General features: G+C 40.4%; 1 protein-coding gene across 2 annotated transcripts in view; it reads right to left on the bottom strand.

The window, feature by feature from the left end:
• Positions 1-26183, bottom strand: part of LOC126335524 (meiosis 1 arrest protein-like) — a 241279-nt gene that overhangs the window by 168268 nt on the left and 46828 nt on the right. The gene's annotated exons all lie outside the window — the stretch shown is intronic.

The following is a 26183-nucleotide window of genomic DNA, read 5'->3' as shown; positions in this document are numbered from 1 at the left end:
AAAAGAAAAGGTTTATTTACTGTAAATATTTCCAATTTAAAGAATACTATATCTAAAAACATAATCCAAAACAAAACAACCCCCAAATGACAATGAGCAAAAGTCTGTCTCCAAGAAGTCAACTGACTGACAGATTCCTTCATTCATTGAACATCTTGCACTACCGATTCCACCATGAAAGAGAAACCATAGAGATAAGGAACAAGTCAAAATATACATCAGTGATGAGATGCAACCATTGTGAATAGTTTTTGTGAGTTCTTAAAATGATACACTTTTCTTTCACAGTAATGTATCCACATTTTAAGTTCTGCGAATTAGTCACTTTTAGCACATCGATGTGTATTACCTAACCAGTTTTCAAGCTCTGGCTTTTCTTCTGCAGGTAGTGTACACATTCACATACACAATCACACATGAACCTAAATGCACATGTAAACTTCAACAATGGCCATTTTCCACAATGTAGCACCCTAATGTCCATCAGCAAGACTGAGTGCAACAAGGAACACCTCTGAAGATGTCCAGCAGAGCTCTGGATGAAACATATTAAGAATGGAAATGTTTCATGGACTATGACAACACAGCTCAGAAGATTCACCAGCAGCTAAGACACCTGACAGTAAAAGTCTTTATTGCATATGAAAGTTAGACAAATAAATTCTCGTAACTCCATCTGTCTGCAATAATTTTGTAATTCCAGTACACAGTACCTCCATTATCAAAGAGGAATTTCAAAGTATATGGATTTTCTAATCTGTCAATAACTAGGCATCTGCTATAAAGCTACACATGTAGCAACTTTATCCGTATCACTTCACATTAATTTTTAAGAAACTTTTCTGCTTCTCCTGTAAAATTTAACAAAATGGAGTTACGAGGTTTTCACTGCCTACCATAAACATATTCAATATTATCAGTGTTTTTAACAAAACATATTAATTACCCAGGAGAGGCTATGTTAGGAGATACACTTGAAAAAATCCAAAGACTGAGAAGTGGAATACTTCTGACAGATACAGCAGGGACATATCTTGCTTCTAAAAGCAAAATGTCTGAGGGGGTTTACAGTTTTGACAGAGCAACTCTAATATTCTGCAACTCCAGCAATACAGAGACATATTTAGTGTGTCGCAATTATATTATAGTGTAGCAGACAGTTCTGCTTTTGGAATCCTCAACTCCAAGAGTCACAATGAACATATAAGATGGGAATATCTGATGGTCTGACCCAGCAGCTGCATAAATAATTCACATTTGTTGTGCAAGCTTCTGTCGAGATGGACTTTGAATTGAGACTCTGATTATATGTTTAGTATTTAAGATGACTGGGACTTTGTTCACCAATACTGAAAGAGCTCATGTTACTTCCAGTCATAACATATGGTCTTTCACTAAGTTTCTAACCATCAACTTGATGTCAATCTCAGTTTCCACACGCCACACACTTTGCGGCAGTTACACACTAGCTCCTGTCGTACTATGACACAAAAGCAAAAATAAGAACATAAACCTTTCTGTATCATTGGTCCATAACAGATGGAAAGTTTATTGAATTGCCGTAGCAGCAGCTGATGCTGCAAGAACAAAGGTATCTTCGCCTTTCAACTGTCAGTGGCAGTCGTTTAGGGACCAGAGTGTCTAACGGTTATCAAAGGTGCATGTTGAGGGCAATAGTGCAGGTACAGTAATGGCTGAGTGGAGGTGTGTTTAAATAATTTATGTTCAGAATAAGGAATGTGATTTGTTGTTGAGGCTGGAGTGCCAAATCATTAATGTTGTTACAAGAATATGAACTTAAACTGAGTGCAGTTAAGAAGCAAAAGTATATGTTTGTGTTTATTTGTATTATGAAGAGTAAGTTCTACATCAGGAATACACTGAAGAGCCAAAGAAGCTGGTACACATGCAAAATATTGTGTATGGACCACACAAGTCCGCAGAGTTGCTGCAACACTATGTGGTGTGGACTCAACTAAGTTCTGAAGTAGTGCTGGAGGGAACTTACACCATGAATCCTGCAGGGCTGTCCATAAATCTGTAAGAGTATGACGGGGTGGAGATCTCTTCTGAACAGCACGTTGCAAGGCATCCCAGATATGCTCAATAATGTTCATGTTTGGGGAGCTTGATGGCTAGCAGAAGTGTTTAAACTCGGAAGAGTGTTCCTGGAGCCACTCTGTAGTAATTCTGGATGTGTGGGGCATCACATTCTCCTGCTAGAATTGCTCAAATCAATAGGAATGCACAATAGATAAGAATGGTTGCAGGTGATCAGTCATGATGCGCACATACATTCACCTGTCATAAACATATTTAGACATATTAGGAGTCCCATATCACTCCAACCGCACTTGCCCTACACCACTGCGGAGCCTCCAACAGCTTCAACAGATCCCTGCTGACATGCGGGGTCCATGGATTCATAAGGTTGTCTCCATACCCGTACACATCCATCTGCAGAAATTTGCAAAAAGGTTGCACTTGTGTCATGTTGAACGATGCTCTTCAGTCATTGTTGGTCCCATTCTTGCAGGATCTTTTACCTACCACAGTATTGTCGGAGATTTGACATTTTACCAGATTCCTGATATTCATGGTACACTCCTGAAATTTTCATGCAGGAAAATCCCCATTTCATCGCTACCTCGGAGATAACATGTCCCGTTGATCATGCGCCAACTACATAACACCACATTCAAACTCACTTAGACCTTGATAACCTACCATTGAAGCTGCAGTAACTAATCTAACACCTATGCCAGACACTTGTTGTCTTATATAGGCGTTGCCAACCACAGCACCATATCCTGCCTGTTTATATATCTCTGCATTTGAAAGTGTATGCCTACACCAGTTTCTCTGGCGCTTCAGCATAGTTTTCTGGTTTAACAGTGTGTTTGAAAAATTAATTAATAATAAATGACCAACATGTTGAGTGACACAGCCATTGACTGGTATTTGCTTTCTCCCCAAATCGACAACTCAAAACATGATGATAACAGCAAATACAAAGAAAGCTCAAGAGTGTACAGAAACAGCATGAAACATTTCCGTTTCTTCACTCATGGTGAACAATGTGAACTGAAATTCCAAAATAACGTAACTTAGGGCACACTGGGTATAGAATTGTTAATGGTTTTGACATTTATTGAAAGAACAAAAGAAGAGAAAAAACAGTGAAATTAATTAATTATTGCTGATGGGCAGTTTATTCACTCAAAATACACATTACAATGTTGCCAGACACTGCTTCCTGAGAAACTTTTGAAATAAACACATATACAAAGTTCACATTCTGTCATAGTCATACACATCAAACAACATTACACTGTGACACAGTCTGCACTCACCCGAGACTACTACCCAACTGCCTTGCCATTCACTCATCCCCACACTCTGCCTATCCCTTAGGGAGACTGTCAGGATGCTCAAAAGTGTTAATATTTCTAGTTTACAAACTCGTAAGTGATGAAGATGATAGATAATTAAATATAAGTATGAATGAAAATTTTAAAAAAATGGATATAACCGATAAGAATTAAAGGAGATTTTGGAATTAACAACTTCAAAATAAATGTAAGTTACAAAATAAAAATAAATGTGAGGGAGATTTGAGTAGTATGGGTGAATGTAATGTAGGTGAACATCAGGTTTTTTTTTGTTTATTCAAGAAGTATTGTGTGGGAGAGTGAATGTTACAATTTGCATTTAAAATGTATGTGGAATCCGAAACAGTCTTCAACCACTAACTTCTTTTACTCCGTCCAATAAATAGTTTCAATTACAATGAATATCATTAGAGTAAGGTAAACAAGACTTTGCATATTCATAAGTAAGTACATTATGTTAAGTTACAATAGTATAATTAGCAACACAGATTCACATTATCTGAGAAGTTTCCTACAAATAATGCACCTGTCTCCTTGAACCTAGTAAAAGCAACAAATAAAAATGATAGTAAATGTTGGAATCATCACGTAAAATACACACATGATAAAGCTGTAATGAACACTAATCACACATATACATCTATGTGACTACTCCGCTATTCACAATAAAGTGCCTGGCAGCAGAGGGTTAATGAACCGCCTCCAGGCTGTCTCTCTACCGTTCCACTATAGAACAGTGTGTGGGAAAAACAAGCACTTACATTTTTCTGTGTGAGCCATAATTTCTCTTATTTTATCATGATGGTCATTTCTCCCTATGTAGGTGGGTGCAAAAAGAATGTTTTTGCAATTGGAAGAGAAAATTGGTGATTGAAATTTCATGAGAAGATCCCCTCACAACAAAAAATGCCTTTCTTTTAATAACTGCCACACCAATTCACGAATCATGTCTGTGGCACTATCTCCTCTATTTTGCGGTAATACAAAACGAGCTGCCCTTCTTTGAACTTTTTTGATGTTACCCGTCAGTCCCACCTGATGCGGATCCCACACTGCAGAGCAATACTACAGGATAGAATGGACAAGTGTGGCGTAAGCAGTCTCTTTAGTAGACAGTCATACACATCAAACAATATTACACTCCTAAGTGTTCTGCCAATGAATCACAGTCTTTGGTTTGCTCTAACCACAACATTATCTACGTGATTATTCCAATTTAGGTTATTTGTAATTGTAATCCCTAAGTATTTAGTTGAATTTACAGCCTTCAGATTTGTGTGACTTACCATGTAATTGAAATTTATCAGATTTCTTTTAGTACTCATGGGAATAACTTCACACTTTTCTTTATTCAGGGTCAACTACCACTTTTCACACCATACAGATATCTTATCTAAATCATATTGCAATTCATTTTTGTCATCTGATGAATTTACAAGAGAGTAAATGACAGCATCTTCTGCAAGCAATCCAAGAGGGCTACTCATATTGTCTCCTATGTCGTTTATATAGATCAGGAATAATAGAGGGCCTATAACACTTCCTTGGGGAACACCGGATATTACTTCGGTTTTACTTGATGACTTTCTGTCTATTACTACGAACTGTGACTCTTCTGACAGGAAATCATGAATCCAGTCGCACAGCTGAGGCGATATTCCATAAGCATGCAGTTTGATTGGAAGATGCTCGTGAGGAACAGTGTCGAAATGCTTCTGGAAATCTAAAAATATGGAATCAATTTGACATCCCCTGTTGATAGCACTCCATGAGTATAAAGAGCTAGATGTGTTTCACAACAACAATATTTTCTGAATCAGTGCTGACCGTGTGTCAATAAATCGTTTTATTTTAGGTAATTCATAATATCGAAGATAGCATATGTTCCAAAACCCTACTGCAAATCAAAGTTAGTGATATAGGCCTATAATTCAGCAGATTACTTCTATTTCCCTTTTCAGGTATTGGTGTAACTTGAACAATTTTCCAGTCTTTAAGTATGGATCTTTCCATGAGAGAGTGGTTGTATATAATTGCTAAATATGGAGCTATTGTATCCGCATACTCTCAAAGGAGCCTGTATAGTATACCATCTGGACTGGAGGCTTTGCCTTTATTAAGTGATTTAAGCTGTTTTGCTACACCAAGGATATGCATTTCTATGTTTGTCATCTTTGCAGTTGTTCTTGATTGGAATTCAGGAATATTTACTTAATCTTCTTTGGTGAAGGAGTTTCGGAAAATTGCGTTTAATAACTCTGCTTTAGTGGCACTGTCATTAGGCGTTGCTGACAGTAAGCATAGTTTACAAAGGTGTGTTACAAAGCCAGAGAGGAGATGTTTGAAATTCCAGATAAGCTAAAATGAATGCAATAAAATATAAATTAAAAAGAACCAGAGCACAAAAATGATAAATGCCAGCTAAGCGCAATTTACAGTACTGTGTTACAGAGCCAGAGAAGATATGTTCAAAATACCACAAAAGCCAAAATATCGTGATTTGAAACACAATAAAAAAGAGCTAAAGGATATTATCAGGTCTACAGCAAAAAAACTAGGTGAAAATTACAAATGTTGATTCTCAAACAGGTGCCCACTATTTATGTGGCACACATTGAAATTAACTGAAAACAATGTGTCAAGACACGAGAAACACTGTAGCACACCAGCTGTGTGAAAACAGAGCAGATAAGATGTACATATCCATGATCAAGACAGGGTCAGAAAACAAATGAACAGAATCATGACATCTGGATATGTAAGACATAAATGGTCTGTCATGCAATGCAAAATAGCCAGTTGGTGTAAAGTTGTTCAGAATTTTATTGAGATGGCGTTTCTTATATCTGTAGATTTTTATTTCTTCCAGTAGCTGTACACAAGCATCTTCTTCTTTTTTTCTTCTTCTTCTACATGCATGTTGTACGTACTGTACCAACAGGTCACCTATTAAACATACTGGGGGAAATAGAGGTCCATGGGTTTAAGAAACATCACCTCAATAAAATTCTGATTGATCATAACAAATTTACACCATATGTCTATTTTTCACTATATGAGTGGCTGTTGTAGATTTTCACATTCGGATTCTGTTCATTTATTTTACACCCCTGAAGGTCCATGACTTGATCACATGTGCATGCATCTCAGAGATTCTGTTTTCATGGAATCTGTGTGCCTGTAGCTTTTCCAAATCTCAGTATCCTGCTTTCATTTGATTTCATTATGTACTGTACATGTCTCTGATACAATCTGAGAGCTGATATCTATAATTTTTACTAGTATTCTGTTTTGGCCTCATTTATATACTGTAGCTCTTTTTTAATTGTATTTTAATGCATCTTGTTTTACCTTATGTAGAATTTCAACGATCACCCCCTCTAGCTTTGTAAATTGTTCTTACAGTCAGCAACACCTAATGGCCAAACCCCTTCAACCATTTTTACTGTAGTTGCAACCATAGTACACTGACAATGGCCCTACATCATGGGCCATGAATTTTCATTATAGCTTTATAATGTTTTTATATTATGTGATAATTGCAACTATGGCTATCAGTTTTATTTGTCTTTAAGGAGACAGGTACTTTGTTTGTTATGTGCTTCTCATATATATTGAATCCATGCAAATAAATGTATTGTTGTAGCTTATCATAATACTATCACCCCACAGGTATGCATACTATTTTTTAGATCAATTTAATGATGATCATTATGAATGAAACCAGATACCAAGCTAAATAAAAGAAATTTGCAGACAAAAACTGTTAAGGTTTCCACTTATTTTCAAACACTGGATCGCTGTTACTTTCGAGGTGACCATGTAGCCCCTCATCAATTTGCACTTTATGTGTTGCACATACATCTTAAAATACTACAATTGTGGTTCTCTGAGCTTGTGTAGCATTTTTTGTATGTGGGTTTTGTGTTCTGGATAATTAATTGAAAACCTCATATAAAGATGTGAAACAAATACTAACAAAGAGATAGAGGGACTGGCCAGTACTTACCTCAGCTCAGTACAGCCGATAGATACACAAAAAAACAACCGAAAATTTATGTTCCTAGCTTTCGGAATAAATGTTTCTTCACCAGGGAAGAGAGAGGGGAAAGAAAGGGAAGAAGGGAAAGTGGATTTAGTTACTCACAACCCAGGTTATGAAGCAACAGGGAAAGGAAAACAGGGAGGGTAGCAAGGATGGAGGCATGGTTGTCAGAGGGAAGCCAAAGATATTCTACTGTAAGTACTGTGCCAGCTTCAAACCAAAGAGGATGCATACAGAAGTAAAGAGGTATATAGTAGTAAATAAATCAATAAATAGAAAAAGAGAAGTGGACTATACACGGAACAAGATAATAGGAGGCAAATGAAACTAGCACAGTTGGTGACGAAAATATTTAATTAAATTAATGATATGAATATAATAGAGGGAAACATTCCATGTGGGAAAAATATATCTAAAAACAAAGATGATGTGACTTACCAAACAAAAGTGCTGGCAGGTCGATAGACACACAAACAAACACAAACATACATACAAAATTCGAGCTTTCGCAACCGGCGGTTGCTTCGTCAGGAAAGAGGGAAGGAGAGCTAAAGATGAAAAGAAGTGGGTTTGAAGGGATAGGGTAAGGAGTCATTCCAATCCCGGGAGCGGAAAGACTTACCTTAGGGGGGAAAAAGGATAGGTATACACTCGTGCGCACACACATATGTCCATCCGCACATACACAGACACAAGCACACATTTGTAAAGACAGAGTTTGGGCAGAGATGTCAGTCGAGGCGGAAGTAGAGAGGCAAAGAAGTTGTTGAAAGACAGGTGAGGTATGAGCGGCGGCAACTTGAAATTAGCGGAGGTTGAGGCCTGGCGGATATCGAGAAGAGAGGATATACTGAATAGCAAGTTCCCATCTCCGGACTTCTCACTGGTTGGTGTTAGTGGGAAGTATCCAGATAACTCGGACGGTGTAACACTGTGCCAAGATGTGCTGGCTGTGCACCAGGGCATGTTTAGCTACAGGGTGATCCTCATTACCAACAAACACTGTCTGCCTGTGTCCATTCATGTGAATGGACAGTTTGTTGCTGGTCATTCCCACTTAGAAAGCATCACAGTGTAGGCAGGTCAGTTGGTAAATCACATGGGTGCTTTCACATGTGGCTCTGCCTTTGATCATGTACACCTTCCGGGTTACAGGACTGGAGTAGGTGGTGGTGGGAGGGTGCATAGGGCAGGTTTTACACCGGGGGCGGTTACAAGGGTAGGAGCCAGAGGGTAGGGAAGGTGGTTTGGGGATTTCATAGTGATGAACTAAGAGGTTACGAAGGTTAGGTGGACGGCAGAAAGACACTCTTTGTGGAGTGGGGAGGATTTCATGAAGGATGGATCTCATTTCGGGGCAGGATTTTAGAAAGTCGTATCCCTGCTGGAGAGCCACAATCAGAGTCTGATCCAGTCCCGGAAAGTATCCTGTCACAAGTGGGGCACTTCTGTGGGAAGTTCTGGGTTTGAGGGGATGAGGAAGTGGCTCTGGTTATTTGCTTCTGTACCAGGTCGGGAGGGTAGTTGCGGGATGCGAAAGCTGTTTTCAGGTTGTTGGTGTAATGGTTCAAGGATTCCGGCCTGGAGCAGATTTGTTTGCCACGAAGACCTAGGCTGTAGGGAAGGGACCGTTTGATATGGAATGGGTGGCAGCTGTCATAATAGAGGTACTGTTGCTTGTTGGTGGGTTTGATGTGGACAGACGTGTGAAGCTGGCCATTGGATAGATGGAGGTCGATGTCAACGAAAGTGGCATGGGTTTTGGAGTAGAACCAAGTGAATCTGATGGAACCAAAGGAGGTGAGGTTGTAGAGGAAATTCTGGAGTGTCTTTCCACCGTCCACCTAACCTTCGTAACCTCTTGGTTCATCCCTATGAAATTCCCAAACCACCTTCCCTACCCTCTGGCTCCTACCCTTGTAACCGCCCCCGTTGTAAAACCTGTCCCATGCACCCTCCCACCACCACCTACCCCAGTCCTGTAACCCGGAAGGTGTACATGATCAAAGGCAGACCACGTGTGAAAGCACCCACGTGATTTACCAACTGACCTGCCTACACTGTGAAGCTTTCTATGTGGGAATGACCAGCAACTAACTGTCCATTCACATGAATGGACACAGGCAGACAGTTTTTGTTGGTAATGAGGATCACCCTGTAGTTAATCATGCCCTGGTGCACGGCCAGCACATCTTGGCGCAGTGTTACACCGCCCGAGTTATCTGGATACTTCACACTAACACCAACCTGTCAGAACTTCAGAGATTGGAACTTGCCCTTCAGTATATCGTCTCTTCTCGATATCCGCCAGGCCTCAACCTCCGCTAATTTCAAGTTGCCACTGCTCATACCTCACCTGTCTTTCAACAACTTCTTTGCCTCTGTACTTCTGCCTCGACTGACATCTCTGCCCAAACTCTTTGTCTTTACAAATGTCTGCTTGTGTCTGTGTATGTGCGGATGGACATGTGTGTGTGTGTGTGTGTGCGCACGAGTTTATACCTATCCTTTTCCCCCCCTAAGGTAAGTCTTTCCGCTCCCGGGATTGGAATGACTCCTTACCCTATCCCTTAAAACCCACATCCTTTCATCTTTCCCTCTCCTTCCCTCTTTCCTGACGAAGCAACCGCCAGTTGCGAAAACTCGAATTTTGTGTGTATGTTTGTGTGTTTATCGACCTGCCAGCGCTTTTGTTTGGTAAGTCACATCATCTTTGTTTTTAGATATATAAAATATTTATTTATGTATATATAAAACACTTAAGAAGAGAAAGTGTTTATATGACAGATGTAAGTGATAGCTAACAAAAGGGACAAAACAATGAAGAATGTGGACCATATAGGTGATCTGAGAAAGAAAACTGGCGTTCTACGGATCGGAGCGTGGAATGTCAGATCCCTTAATCGGGCAGGTAGGTTAGAAAATTTAAAAAGGGAAATGGATAGGTTAAAGTTAGATATAGTGGGAATTAGTGAAGTTCGGTGGCAGGAGGAACAAGACTTCTGGTCAGGTGACTACAGGGTTATAAACACAAAATGAAATAGGGGTAATGCAGGAGTATGTTTAATAATGAATAGGAAAATAGGAATGCGGGTAAGCTACTACAAACAGCATAGTGAACGCATTATTGTGGCCAAGATAGATACGAAGCCCACACCTACTACAGTAGTACAAGTTTATATGCCAACTAGCTCTGCACATGACGAAGAAATTGAAGAAATGTACGATGAAATAAAAGAAATTATTCAGGTAGTGAAGGGAGACGAAAATTTAATAGTAATGGGTGACTGGAATTCGAGTGTAGGAAAAGGGAGAGAAGGAAACATAGTAGGTGAATATGGATTGGGGCAAAGAAATGAAAGAGGAAGCCACCTAGTAGAATTTTGCACAGAGCACAACTCAATCATAGGTAACACTTGGTTTAAGAATCATGAAAGAAGGTTGTATACGTGGAAGAACCCTGGAGATACTAAAAGGTATCAGATAGATTATATAATGGTAAGACAGAGATATAGGAACCAGGTTTTAAGTTGTAAGACATTTCCAGGAGCAGATGTGGACTCTGACCACAATCTATTGGTTATGACCTGTAGATTAAAACTGAAGAAACTGCAAGAATGTGGGAAATTAAGGAGATGGGACCTGGATAAACTGAAAGAACCAGAGGTTGTACAGAGTTTCAGGGAGAGCATAAGGGAACAATTGACAGGAATAGGGGAAAGAAATACAGTAGAAGAAGAATGGGTAGCTCTGAGGGATGTAGTAGTGAAGGCAGCAGAGGATAAAGTAGGTAAAAAGACGAGGGCTGCTAGAAATCCTTGGGTAACAGAAGAAATATTGAATTTAATTGATGAAAGGAGAAAATATAAAAATGCAGTAAATGATGCAGGCAAAAAGGAATACAAACGTCTCAAAAATGAGATCGACAGGAAGTGCAAAATGGCTAAACAGGGATGGCTAGAGGACAAAAGTAAGGATGTAGAAGCTTATCTCACTAGGGGTAAGATAGATACTGCCTACAGGAAAATTAAAGAGACCTTTGGAGAGAAGAGAACCACGTGTATGAATATCAAGAGCTCAGATGGCAACCCAGTTCTAAGCAAAGAAGGGAAAGCTGAAAGGTGGAAGGAGTATATAGAGGGTCTATACAAGGGTGATGTACTTGAGGACAATATTATGGAAATGGAAGAGGATGTAGATGAAGACGAAATGGGAGATACGATACTGCGTAAAGAGTTTGACAGAGCACTGAAAGACCTGAGTCGAAACAAGGCCCCCGGAGTAGACAACATTCCATTAGAACTACTGACGGCCTTGGGAGAGCCAGTCATGACAAAACTCTACCAGCTGGTGAGCAAGATGTATTTGACAGGCGAAATACCCTCAGACTTCAAGAAGAATATAATAATTCCAATCCCAAAGAAAGCAGGTGCTGACAGATGTGAAAATTACCGAACTATCAGTTTAATAAGTCACAGCTGCAAAATACTAACGCGAATTCTTTACAGACGAATGGAAAAACTGGTCGATGCGGACCTCGGGGAGGATCAGTTTGGATTCCGTCGAAATGTTGGAACACGTGAGGCAATACTGACCTTACGACTTATCTTAGAAGAAAGATTAAGAAAAGGCAAACCTACGTTTCTAGCATTTGTAGACTTAGAGAAAGCTTTTGACAATGTTGACTGGAATACTCTTTTTCAAATTCTAAAGGTGGCAGGGGTAAAATACAGGGAGCGAAAGGCTATTTACAATTTGTACAGAAACCAGATGGCAGTCATAAGAGTCGAGGGGCATGAAAGGGAAGCAGTGGTTGGGAAAGGAGTGAGACAGGGTTGTAGCCTCTCCCCGATGTTATTCAATCTGTACATTGAGCAAGCAGTAAAGGAAACAAAAGAAAAAATTGGAGTAGGTATTAAAATTCATGGAGAAGAAGTAAAAACTTTGAGGTTTGCCAATGACATTGTAATTCTGTCAGAGACGGCAAAGGACTTGGAAGAGCAGTTGAACGGAATGGACAGTGTCTTGAAAGGAGGATATAAGATGAAGATCAACAAAAGCAAAACGAGGATAATGGAATGCAGTCAAATTAAATCGGGTGATGCTGAGGGAATTAGATTAGCAAATGAGACACTTAAAGTAGTAAAGGAGTTTTGCTATTTAGGAAGTAAAATAACTGATGATGGTCGAAGTAGAGAGGATATAAAATGTAGACTGGCAATGGCAAGGAAACGTTTCTGAAGAAGAGAAATTTGTTAACATCGAATATAGATTTAAGTGTCAGGAAATCATTTCTGAAAATATTTGTTTGGAATGTAGTGATGTATGGAAGTGAAACATGGACGACAACTAGTTTGGACAAGAAGAGAATAGAAGCTTTCGAAATGTGGTGCTACAGAAGAATACTGAAGATAAGGTGGATAGATCACGTAACTAATGAGGAGGTATTGAATAGGATTGGGGAGAAGAGAAGTTTGCGGCACAACTTGACTAGAAGAAGGGATCGGGTGGTAGGACATGTTTTGAGGCATCAAGGGATCACAAATTTAGCATTGGAGGGCAGTGTGGAGGGTAAAAATCGTAGAGGGAGACCGAGAGATGAGTACACTAAGCAGATTCAGAAGCATGTAGGTTGTAGTAGGTACTTGGAGATGAAGCAGCTTGCACAGGATAGAGTAGCATGGAGAGCTGCATCAAACCAGTCTCAGGACTGAAGACAACAACAACAACATAGGTGATCTAAATAATTAATGGATAACCTCATATAAAGATGTGAAACAAATACTAACAAAGAGATAGAGGGGCTGGCCAGTACTTACCTCAGCTCAGTACAGCCGATAGATACACAAAAAACAACCGAAAATTTATGTTCCTAGCTTTCGGAATAAATGTTCCTTTATCAGGGAGGAGAGAGGGGAAAGAAAGGGAAAAAGGGAAAGTGGATTTAGTTACAACCCAGGTTATGAAGCAACAGGGAAAGGAAAACAGGGAGGGTAGCAAGGATGGAGGCATGGTTGTCAGAGGGAAGCCAAAGATATTCTACTGTAAGTACTGTGCCACCTTCAAACCAAAGAGGATGCATACAGAAGTAAACTCTTTACTGAACTAAACATGTTCCAACTAGTTACAATACCTGGTAAAATTAGTGTACAGCATACCACGTGTGTGATAAGCACTCACTTATTAAGTACATGACTGAAGCAGTAACATGTGGTGAAGCGAGCTGGGATATTTTTACTTCCCGACTTGTTTTACCATCTGCCTCCTTAAAATTCATTTTTTCCCATTTCTGACTAATTACCATTAACATACTTGAGTATAATCTGTATTTCCATAAAAGAGAAAGGTTGGCCTTCAGTTTTAAAGAATATAACACCAGATCTAATTTTGTGTTTAGTTTTATGGATGTAATTGATATTCTAATTTATTTCAGCTATTCCTAGTTAGCATCTATGTTATAGGGTGAAATCAGTAATTGTTTTGTAACTTAAATTCTATAGCTGATATAAATTATCTACTATTCTTAGAGGATCTGTTTGGCCCTATTCAGAAACATGTTAGCAAAGCCAGCCCTTAATTAATTCCACAGTAATTAACAGTTTTGTGAAAAGTGTTGTTTGAGTAACTATGTATGTTAATTTCATAATTTAAAGAAATAATTCAGCTTAACCCTTGTAGTAGAAGAAACTGTTAAAAAGTACCAATTTTTCGATGTATACAGTTAATTGAATGAGTTAAGTTTTAATTGTAATTTCTGTAAATTTAACTTCCAACAATGTGTAGTTTTAGTGCCTATTATCGTGATGACATACAGGGGCCCAATTTTTTGTTACGAGACACTCAGTCCACAGTCGGGTTTCACACAGGAAACCTATAATGGTTAGATCAACAACAATGCCTCAACTTAACTGTGAAATAAGTGCAACACAATTAGGCCATATGTTAAAACAATGACAGTGTCTGTGTTCATAGGTATCTTTTTATTCTTCAAGAAATGTGAACTATGCGGTTAGGCTTTTACTGTTCGTAGGTGTTCAACAGGAAACTATTGTAGCAGTATGTGGATGTTTGCCTTCAACCTATTAATGAGGCTTATCAAAAGTTAAGCAATAGTGCACTGGTCATATAACTGTGTATTATCAGGGGGGGGGGGGAGACACCAGTGAAAGCAAAGTACTGTAAAACACTAATGTGCACCTGTCAGCTACATCATTTTATGTAGTCAGTGTTGTACTTCCACAATCCATTTTTCAGCCAGTGCAGTAGCGCAGTACGTTGACACCAAGGACAACAAACGAAGAAATACAGCAGGAGAATGCTACAAACACATCAGTATAATATGAAATTAAGTATTTCAAATGGGACACATTGTATGTAGCGTAAAAGTAAGGATATTATGAAAGACATTACAACACAAATAAAATGGTTAATTATAAAAATATGTTGTCATGAAAAATAATAAAGAATAAACTAAATCAGAAATATAACAAGACATTGAAATATACAGAAAAGGGACACATTCTTTATGTAAAACCCCTACAACCAGGATGCAGTACAATCTGATGTGCTCTCGTGAGGTAATACAGGGTCCGCTAAGTAAAGGGAAAAAATAGCATTTGCAAAATAGACGTGCAAAGAAACATAATCCAAAACATCAAGCAGCTGCGAACAACAGCTTAAATGTATTGAAGCCTTTAACATTATCCCCATTTCGACAGTTACCTTGAGTAGTAACTCTTTTATTAGTTTTCACTTTGAAAATGTTTTCTTCTAATGAGGGTTCACTAGCATTATTATGGCTACTGATTTAATTTAGTTTAGTGGGTGACACAAGTGTGAGTACAGTGTGATGAATATCTGCATGAAAGAAAGCTTTCTTATGGGACTGATGATGTGACGAATCAGAAGGTACAATTTGAGTGTTGTTTCTTACTTTAATGAATATACCAATAGTTATTCTGTCATTTAGTATGGTCAATTTGAGATACAAAAAATTTAACTCATGATTTTTATTTTGAAACTCAAAAGTGAAAGTATTTTTCGCATGAGGAGTATTAAATATTTCAAACAGCTGATTTATTCCACACTTAATTTGATTGCATATTATCAAAAAATAATTCACATACCTCGAGTAGGACTGAATGCCTAATTCAGTAGAATCACAACTCCTAAAATGATTTTCCTCTAGTGAATTTATAAAAATGTCTGCTAGAGGGCCCACTAATATACACTCCTGGAAATTGAAATAAGAACACCGTGAATTCATTGTCCCAGGAAGGGGAAACTTTATTGACACATTCCTGGGGTCAGATACATCACATGATCACACTGACAGAACCACAGGCACATAGACACAGGCAACAGAGCATGCACAATGTCGGCACTAGTACAGTGTATATCCACCTTTCGCAGCAATGCAGGCTGTTATTCTCCCATGGAGACGATCGTAGAGATGCTGGATCTAGTCCTGTGGAATGGCTTGCCATGCCATTTCCACCTGGCGCCTCAGTTGGACCAGCGTTCGTGCTGGACGTGCAGACCGCGTGAGACGACGCTTCATCCAGTCCCAAACATGCTCAATGGGGGACAGATCCGGAGATCTTGCTGGCCAGGGTAGTTGACTTACACCTTCTAGAGCACGTTGGTTGGCACGGGATACATGCGGACATGCATTGTCCTGTTGGAACAGCAAGTTCCCTTGCCGGTCTAGGAATGGTAGAATGATGGGTTCGATGACGGTTTGGATGTACCGTGCACTATTCAGTGTCCCCTCGACGATCACCAGAGGTGTACGGCCAGTGTAGGAGATCGCTCCCCACACCATGATGCCGGGTGTTGGCCCTGTGTGGCTCGGTCGTATGCAGTCCTGATCGTGGCGCTCACCTGCACGGCGCCAAACACACATACGACCATCATTGGCACCAAGGCAGCAGCGACTCTCATCGCTGAAGACGACACATCTCCATTCGTCCCTCCATTCACGCCTGTCGCGACACCACTGGAGGCGGGCTGCACGATGTTGGGGCGTGAGCGGAAGACGGCCTAACGGTGTGTGGGACCGTAGCCCAGCTTCATGGAGATGGTTGCGAATGGTCCTCGCCGATACCCCAGGAGCAACAGTGTCCCTAATTTGCTGGGATGTGGCGGTGCGGTCCCCTACGGCACTGCGTAGGATCCTACGGTCTTGGCGTGCATCCGTGCGTCGCTGCGGTCCGGTCCCAGGTCGACGGGCACGTGCACCTTCCGCCGACTACTGGCGACAACATCGATGTACTGTGGAGACCTCACACCCCACGTGTTGAGCAATTCGGCGGTACGTCCACCCGGCCTCCCGCATGCCCACTATACGCCCTCGCTCAAAGTCCGTCAACTGCACATACGGTTCACGTCCACGCTGTCGCGGCATGCTACCAGTGTTAAAGACTGCGATGGAGCTCCGTATGCCACGGCAAACTGGCTGACACTGACGGCGGCGGTGCACAAATGCTGCGCAGCTAGTGCCATTCGACGGCCAACACCGCGGTTCCTGGTGTGTCCGCTGTGCCGTGCGTGTGATCATTGCTTGTACAGCCCTATCGCAGTGTCTGGAGCAAGTATGGTGGGTCTGACACACCGGTGTCAATGTGTTCTTTTTTCCATTTCCAGGAGTGTATTACCCATTGCAAGACCATATGGTTGCTGAAAAGTTTTCCATTACATGCAAAGTAACTGTATTTAATTACCATAATCAGTAACTGTATCATATCAGTAACTGGTCTGTCCTTTATCTCTCATTTGTAAGAACTCTGGTTTTTCTCCACAATTTCCATCATAGTCTGAACTGGCACATTAGTGTATAAATTAGTAATATTGAAAGGTATTAAATGGGTCTCTTTGTTTCATCCCAAATTTTTATTTTATTTACCAAGATTTGTCTCTTAGGTAGTGAATAGTTATTTTGAAAAATATATGATTTTAAATCTTGACACGAATATACCTGGCTATTTCATCGTACACGCAACTCATCATTTTTGCAGAGAATCGACTAATAACACCACTGACATGAGGGAAAAGTGTTTCTCTGACTCCTGGCAGCAGGATATTGTGTGCGCTCTCTTTGGTATGATAAGTCTGTTCTCCGACTTCTAACATGCTGCCTGCACTTTGTGTAAGCTCTAATGTCTCGTAATAAATTGTCTTTTATACTGGTCATATGTGTATTAATTATGTTGTTTACCCACCACTGTAATAAAGAATGTGGTGACTCACAGTGACCATATCTGGCTGCATTTTCTTGTCGTACAACCTCACTGGTAACTAAATGTAATAACACAGCCATTTTCAGACTCCATACACCGCGAACAGACAATGACTTTCCTGCTACTTCGTGTTACATGCTGTGCCACAACAACATACAACTCATCAGACTACGCCTAAAATTGAGGATGTGATACAACAGTGCCATGTACCAACGGTGAACAATGTACACGTATCTACTGCTTTGGTGACATTTTCAGCATTTTTCGACCTCAGATCCATTTTCGCCACTTGAGTATGCTGCACCTACTGCATTGCATGTCTACACTCCCACAAGTACAGTGGCATCAGAAAGACATTTTGTCAAGTGTGCACAGTGTTTTTACTGCACACACAATATTTCCAGTGCTTTCTGCACAAATGACTGTGCAATGTCACAGTTCGTTTTCCTTGCTTATGTATGCAGCGCCTATCACGCCACATGTATCTACAATTTCAGCATCCGTGTCACAACGGGTGATACAAGCAAGTGAACTTTTAGCTAACAACACTGCTGCTGTGCCTACCGTGCCAGATTCTGATACACCAGCTCCACTCGTGCCCCAGCCTATACCATACCTACAACCTCGTGACAACCTGTCTACGTTTCATTCAACATTCAGGCTTCCATTATTCCACACCCATCAACCCGTCATATGGTTCGCCCTCAATGTGTGCATCATGGCTACACATGGGATAATAGATGACAATGCTAAATTCGTTACTCTCCTGGGCCAACATAGTGAGCAGTTGGATCTAATTAGTGACTAATTTTTCATATCTCCTGCAGTGGACAAGTATGACACAGCCAAGTTGCTGCTGCTCCAGCGCCTCTCACAGACACTATAACAACAACTCAAGCAAGTTATTTGTGAGAAAGCCATTGGTGACAAACTCCTCCACAGCTCTAGAACCATCTCCGAACACTGTTGCATATGAATCTAATACCTGATCAGACTCTGTAGGTCTTGAAACTGCCATCAGAGGCACAACTCGCTATGATTTCACATGAACAGGAACCACCGATAAGAAATGAGGGTTTCCAGATAGAATAAAAGCCATCAGCCTCTAACAATGCACAAGTCACTGACTCATGGCCATATTGCTGTGCGATCCATCATGACATTTCCAAAGCCAACCGAGTTCATCTGACTCTGCCCAAGCTACCAGTGCCAGCTGCCACAAGGGGCAACAACATTCAGTATGCTGATACACAGCCCCACCCACCCAGCAACACAGCCTTTCCTGTCACCTCAGCCAACCCCCCTCCACTGGTGAACACGGTGCGCAACTGCCGGCCACAGTGCATGTTCCCAAACTCCAACAATGGTCTGCAGTAGGCGCACCACATTGTTTTCATCAGTCCAGTCGCCTCCATGCACAGTACTCATGGGAATGAATATATATTGAAGTGAGCTGATAGGTATCCCTGCTTAAAAGAAAACTCTCTAACAAAGGGCCCACCTTCAAAGGAAGTCAGGTACCCAAGTAATGAAGGAATTAGCATATTTCTTCAAAATATGAGAGGTATTAGAGATAAAGTTAGTAAACTGCTTATTGATGTTAACTCTGATATTATTGGTACATCAGAGCACCACTTAAATAATCTGATAATTCAGAGGGTTCCTCTACCAGGATACAAATTGGCTGACTGTTTTTCAAGGACTGCACTGAACAGGTATTTGAATGTTGTGCAGGGGCAGTTGAATTTAGTGAAACTGAACTTTTAATTATAATTATTTATAGGTCCCCTAACTCTGACTTCAGGGCATTTCAGCTCTAGCTATAGAAGGTTCTTGGTTCACTTTATAAGAAGAATAAAATTTTGTTGTATATGGTGACTTCAGTATTAATTATGTATGTAACTGTTCAAGAAAAAGGATACTGGAAGATCTCCTAAATTGATATGACTTGATGCACATTGTATTTTTTCAAACTAGGTTGCAGGAGAACAGTAGAACAACAGACAATATTTTCAATCATTCTTCATTACTAGATGGGCATTCTGTTATAAGAAGGATGTATGGCTTTTCAGAACATGATGCACAAATTTTAACATTAAAAGTTTATTAAACTCAAACTAATGTTATATTGTTAATTACAAACTATGTAGAAAAGGTACACCAATGGCAATAGAGTGTCTTTTAAACCTCATTAAGGAACAAGAGTGGAAGGATGTTTGTAGTGCTGATAATAGATGACAAATATAATGCTTTCCTTAACACATTTCTCATACCCTTTGAAAGTTGCTTTCCATTATAATGTTCAAAACCATGTACTAGTACTAAAAAGTAGCCTGGATGGCTGACTAGTGGGATACCATGTACAGCAGAGTGTGAATTAGATCAACATGTTAGAAGGAGTTACAATCGAGCTACAGTATCCCATTACAAACATGGTAAGGTGCTTAAAAATGTTATTAGGAAGGCAAAGAGAATGTGATATGCAAATATAATAGCTAATTCCCAGGATAAAATTAAAATCGTATGCTCAATCAGGAAGAAAGCATGTGGTCAGCTACTTAAGGTCGAATAGACAAAGTCAGTATGTAGTAAAAATTTTTTGTTACTGGTAAGTCAAATATATGTACAGTGTTTAACAATCACTTTCTGAACATTGCTGCTGAATTAAATAAAAACTTATATAGTCTCCACAGGGAATCATATAACTCTCTTGGAAAATGGCTTTCCGAGACTGATATCCTAAATACTCCTCCCTGATACTGACAAGGGATAGATTGATCTAATAATTAAATCACTGAAGTCTAAGGACTTTCATGGAGTATCTATCAGAATACTAAAGTACTGTAATGCACATGTTAAACCTATATTTATCCATATTCACAATTTGCCATTTAGCAATGGTCACTTTCCTGAACGATTAAAATACTCACTAGTAAACCTGCTTTATAAAAAGAGAGAAAGGGACAACGTAGACAATTTTAGATTATTTCTATGCCACTAGTGTTTGCTAAAGTTATTGAAAAGGCTGTGTATTAAGGATAATTGATCATTTCATTTCACATAATTTGTTGTCAAATGTACAGTCTGGACTGAGAAGTGGTTTAACAACTGAAAATCCTACATTCTCTTTTCTCTGTGTGGTACTGGGTGAATTAAACATAAGGTTTTTAATGTAAGGCATCTTTTTTCGGTTAACTAAAGAATTGTATTGTGTTGATCACAAAATATGGTCCCAGAAGTTTGACCATTATGGAATACGGGAGTAGCTCACAATTGGTTCACCTCTTGCTTTAAGAAGAGACAGTAAAAGGTCATTCTCTACAGTACTGACAATTTTGAGAATAGCTATGATGTGGGGTCCATGTCAAACACAGTTAAATGAAGTTGTCCCAGGGATCAGTGCTGGGAGACTTCTGTTCCTTATTTATATAAATGATGTTACTTCTAGTACTACACATGATTCTAAAATATTTCTGTCTGCTGATGACACTAGGTTGGTAGTAAAGGATGTTGTGTACAACATTGGCACTATTTCAAATAATGTAGCTCAATAAATAAGTTCATATCTTATAGAAAATAAACTAACGCTAAATCACATGAAGACTCAGTTTTTACAGTTTCAGACACACAGTTCAACATTGACAGCATCAGAGGTGACCTTGGCAAGGCTACTATTCTACAAAATATGCGCATGTGATTGGAGAGACTGAACAATTCAGATTTCTAGGTGTTCAGATAGATAGTAAACTGTTGTGGAAAGCTAATGTTCAGGATCTTGTTCAAAGACTTAATGATGCCATTTTTACTGTTAGAACAGTATTTGAAGTAAGCGGTAGTCAGGCATGAAAAGTAGTCTACTTTACTTATTTTCATTAGCTTATGTTGTATGGTATTATATTTTAGGTTAATACTTCCCAATCTCAAAGGGTATTTATGACTCAGAAACTGACAGTTCGGGCAATAAGTGGTGCGTGCAATTTCACGTACCTCTTGTCGACCTCTGTTCATTAGTTTGGGTACTGACATTGACTTCTCAATATATACATTCTTTAATGTCATTTCTTGTTAACAGTATCACCTTATTCCCAAGAATTAGCAGATTTCACTAAATTAATACTAGGCAGAAATCCAAACTGTATTTGGATCGCACCTCGTTGTCTCTTGTGCAGAAAGGCACGGAGTACTCAGCTGCATCTATTTTCAATAAGCTACCAGAAAAATTAAATAATCTTAGCAGTAATCCACATGCTTTCAAATCCAAACTGAAGAGTTTCCTCATAGTTCACTACTTCTATTCAGTCAAGGAGTGCCTTGAAAAATTAAACTAGTTCCCATGCTACAGTGTTGATTGCGTTTATATAAAACTTATAACCTGCCATCTTTTTAGGATTCATAAGCATTTTATTTTATCTATTATTACTAACCTTTTGTAATTTCATGTACTGTCATATTCCATGACATTTGTTCCTCAATTTGGTCCTACAGAACTAGATGTGGAAAATAACAAATAAAAATAAATAAATATAAGCACCATGTCCATGGCCTTCCAGTTCTTGCCTCTGTGTGTTTCACTTCACAACAGAAAACTACCTACTTCCCAAAACAGGTGTTGACGTCAGCAAAATGCCACCAATCGACACGTCCCCTCCTACTGTCACGTTGCATGTCAACTTCGTGCAATGCGGCAAGATAGCAGTTGACCTACCATCAATGTTCCAGTAACAAATGCCTTTGATACTCAGGGAAACATCATCCAGTGCTTTATCATTCTTGACGAGATTCAATTCCATGCTCAATATTTTATCATACGCTTCTCCAAAGCTCATACATGTGATGAAAATGATGACCTTCACCAATGTATCACTGCAGCCACTGCCTCACTGCAAGATACACAGCTCAATTTCATCAATTTAAGACATCACGTGCCTCCATCTCCATTGAGTTCAACTACGAGGCATTAACACTGCTCACCCTGTCTCTCTCTCATGACAGAGCCATGGTGTACCTCACAGACCAACTCAGAGACCTAACTGGATTTCATACACAAGGTTAGTGAAGTGCTGCTATCAGATACTGCACATGAAGCTGACAGTGCAACTGGCATGCTGCCCTCATGTATCCTTACTCCCCTTGCACACAGTGCTATCTGTAATGACTTGTACACTGTTCTGTCACCATCGATGGTTCATGTGTTAGACACTGATCACACTCCTACCTCCACATAGACTACACACAGCAAAAACTGCTGCAGATGAATTATTAAAAGCAGGAATCATCCGCATTTCTGATAGTGCTTGGGCGTCACCCATTGAACTTGTCCTAAAGAAATATGGTACTTGGTGTTTGAGTGCTGATTACAAAGCATTTAGGTTACGCATAACTGACAGCTACCCAATTCCTAACATGCAAGGCTACGCACACTCTCGTGGGTGCATTAATATTTAGTGTGGCAGATTGCAAGAAAGTGTACTTACAAATTCGTACAAGTGAGGAGGACATTCCAAAGACCGCTATCATTATGACATTCACCCTTTTTGAATGTCTGTTCATGGTGTATGGACTCAAAAATGCTGTGTAAACTTGGCAGCATTTTATTGAGGACATCCTCTTCAAATTTCCCTTCAGTTATGCCTATCCTGACAATATCGCCATTTTCTCCACCACACCAGACGAGCACAAGCACCACCTCAAATTAGTTTTTGACACACTAGCACAGAACTGTGAGATGATTAATGACACCAAATGTCAGGTGTGAATAGGCGAGGTAATCTTCCTTGCCCACCTGGTCGACGCCAATATAATATCTGCCCCACTCCCGGGGAGGGGGAGAGGGGGGGGGGGGGTGAAGAAGGAAAACAAGAAAAGGACCAAATCAGATTGTTACCACCACCTTTGGACTAACACAAATCACACTGTTTTTTTAGGATGATAATCTTCTACTGAACCCATTCCTTTACGGCGCTGCCACCTGTCTACTCTTAACAGAGGTACTGTCAGGCATAAATAAAACTGGCAAGCACCTGTACAAGTAGACTTCACGTATGCAACAAGCATTTGACAGCATCAGATGTGACTTTGGCAAGGCTATTATTCTATCCCAGCTTCAATCACAGCGGATGCGAGAGATTATGCTATTGGGCTCATTCTACAATAGGAACTTCAGGGTGTTACCCAATCACTGCACTTGTTGTCCCGGAAACTCTCTAATTGCCAATGAAAATGGTCCGCATTTGACCATGAACTGCTTACGGTGTTTGAGGCCATACTTTACTTTCAGGATGTTGTTGAAGGCCAACCCTGAACAATCTACACAGATCACCGTCCCCAAGCAGATGTCATCAAAAACTCATCAATCGAGTCCATCCTCTGGCACTTCTGCAACATGGAATACAGCACCCAATTTCCTACCAATGTCAGACACCTTAAGGATGTGGAAAATGTCATTGCTGACTACTTGCCTAAAACATCTATGACTGCATCACACATGGACTATGACCAACTTGCCAATGGACCATCCCACATCCAGTAGATCATTGACATACTCTAGAAACCAAATACCAGACTACATTTCAAAAATTGTTGTTTTCCGGGCTCTAGTAATCGTGTGCTGTGTGATATTTCCCAGAACAGACTTGGCCCAGTTGCACCTGAGCTTTTTTGGAAAATCGAATTCAGCCATCTGCATTATCTATCTAATACGGGCATTTGGTCATCAGTCAATCATGTAACAGAACAGTTCATCTCACTGACTGCAAAAAAAGACTGTAAGATATGGGATCATGCCATGAGATTTCCCTTGGCCATTTCCAACACATCTACATAGAGCTTGTTGGGCCCCTCCAGGAGTGAAAGTGTTTCCAATATATCCTCTCCATCCTAGACAGAGTTACACTGAGAGTGGAGCCCCACCCATTGCAGATGAAACTGTCACCAAAACATTTGTCTATATCTGGATCTTCCATTTTGGATGCCCGGTGTCTATTACAAATGATCATATATGTCAATTTGAGTTTGCCTTGTTAGCGTAATTGTGTAACTAATGTGATGCCACCAGAAACCGCACAGCATACCACCAGCAGAGCAAAAGGCTGGTCAAACGTGGGTACTGGGGTCTCAAGACAGCTCTAATACGCCATGACAAATAGGGGAGTGAGATCCTTCCATGAGTGTTGCTAGCGGTTAAGGGCAGCCCACAAAGAGGAACTTCTTGTCCCATTTGCAGATCCCCTCTATGGCAAATCTTTATCCTTACCTGATGATTTTGTCACACGAACTCACCCCCTTCCCTCTCCATGACTCCAAATTCCCGATACTAGTTGCACACGCATGCATCATCACACAGCCTGCCTTTACGGTCCCCCTACCACTCGATACACCATGCCTCACATGTTCATTCAACAGGCATTCGTCCCATGTTCCCATGTCATGATCTACACCACCCCCTCCCCTCCCCCTCCCCAATTCTGGCCAGTATAGAGTGGTCTACAGTGGCACAAACACATTTGACGTTATCGTTAATGTTCAATGTTTCACCATCTCTGTTAAAAGTTAAAGTCAGCGTGGACACTATCAGACACTGACTGCACCAAGCTTATCCCCAATGTGCCTTCTTCACTGCGAAGTATACTCAGTGCTTTCAAATTCAACACTGACGTTCATGGTTTCCTCCCGCAATACATCTCTGTCAAGTTAGCTGACAACCACCTCATCACTGACACCTATCATGATGACTGTCTGTCGGACAATAGATCTATCGTGCACCAGTTTTCTCACACCAGCCCCTGCCATTCAACGTCAATGTGGCCAGACTCACGTCGTATCTCCCCGTTGATGGGATCCTGCAATAGCACGGTGCTGGGGATTATACTGCTTCCAGCCCCAGCTTCAGATCAGACTGCTGATGGCCCAACCACCACCCCAACCCCATCTCCCACAGTCTCATCCCTGACACTGACTGAAACTGGTACGCTTCGCTTCAGATGACATCGCCATTTACCCAAACACCTACATGATTACCACCTAACTGTCATCCATTGGCTACAGCCAATCTCTCTACAGCATATGTCACAACCTAAAATGTCCTGCCAGGTGCAGCTACAAGATGCACTACAGCACAACAACACTAAGTGCTCCTTGCTTCTTCCCCTGCTCCGTATTATGGAAGGGGAGAGGGCTGTATGGGGACTCAACTAATAACATTGCTGCCACAAGCGAAAAATCTCTCTCTGGTTCACAGCAGTAGTGTACTGTGTGGACTCTCTTTGCTTTGACAGTCTGTTCTCTCACTTGTAACACACTGGTCACATTTTGTGTAAGCTCCAATGCTCAGTAATACATCAACACTTACCAGTTGTATGTGTATTAATTATGCAGTTGGCACACCACTGTGGTAGAACACCACGTATTTACAATTTGAAGAGCTGGACGATTTATTTTATGAACCTTGAACTGAGAACATAGCTCCAAATTAGAGGAGGAAGTGACTTTCACCTTACAAGAAGAAATTAG

Source organism: Schistocerca gregaria, chromosome 2 (genome assembly GCF_023897955.1).
Source record: "Schistocerca gregaria isolate iqSchGreg1 chromosome 2, iqSchGreg1.2, whole genome shotgun sequence".
Taxonomy (NCBI): Eukaryota; Metazoa; Arthropoda; class Insecta; order Orthoptera; family Acrididae; genus Schistocerca; species Schistocerca gregaria.
The sequence above is the reverse complement of the archived record's forward strand: the minus strand, read 5'-3'. Positions and strand labels throughout refer to the sequence as shown.